The sequence below is a fragment of the Nestor notabilis genome, unplaced genomic scaffold (genome assembly GCF_000696875.1).
Source record: "Nestor notabilis isolate BGI_N333 unplaced genomic scaffold, ASM69687v1 scaffold21004, whole genome shotgun sequence".
Classification (NCBI taxonomy): Eukaryota; Metazoa; Chordata; class Aves; order Psittaciformes; family Psittacidae; genus Nestor; species Nestor notabilis.
In genome coordinates, this window is record NW_009926287.1 from 13,415 (window position 1) to 14,248 (window position 834).

Genomic DNA, 834 nt, shown 5'->3' on the forward strand with positions numbered 1-834 from the left:
GTATACCATTGCTAAGTATTTTACAGTAAAAAAGCAATACCCAGACACAATTACAATTCTTAGAAATTGTAATTATTGAAATTGAAATTGTAATTTTCCCTCCTTAGAAAGGAGGGAAAAATATTCAATTATAATCTTACCTTTTTTTTTATTCCCCCCCCCCCAAGGTGAAATTTTAAAACTGGGACTTAAATCCCATTTTACACAAATTTAAATTTGGTGTAAAATAGCTGGTAGTACCACCCAGACATCTTCACCTTCAGCCATTTGCTTCCATCACAAACCTACCTTCTTACTCCCTCTCCACAAAACACAAAATCATCTTTTTCCCAAAATGTATTTCCTGATTTTCACTAAAGAAGAAACTTGTGAAGAAACTCTACTTACAGTGATGGACCTGAGTTCTAAAATGCGAGATTTGATCATCTGTCCTCATATGCATGAAATGAAGCAAAGACCAATGGATACTGAAAAGAGACCATTCTCTATTAAAACTGCAGGCTTTAGGCATAGTTGTCTTGTACTATCATTCAAACACATAATGAAGTATATGAAACTCATCCCATTTTCCTACTGTTTATTGAATCCAATATCAAATTAGACCTAAAGACACTATATATCCTGTTTATTTTTAATTTTTAGTATCTTTTATTTAAAAGCATACCTATTTTTCATGATGATAAAATATATAAACAAAAATATTCCTTCACAGTAATGGATGTTGGTTATGACAGTGAAGGTTAGAGATTATCCAGTCAAGACTATTTGTAAATAAAGTATGGCAAAAATCGAAGGGATCTAAATACAGAAAATAGCATCACTAGGAGTTTCCCT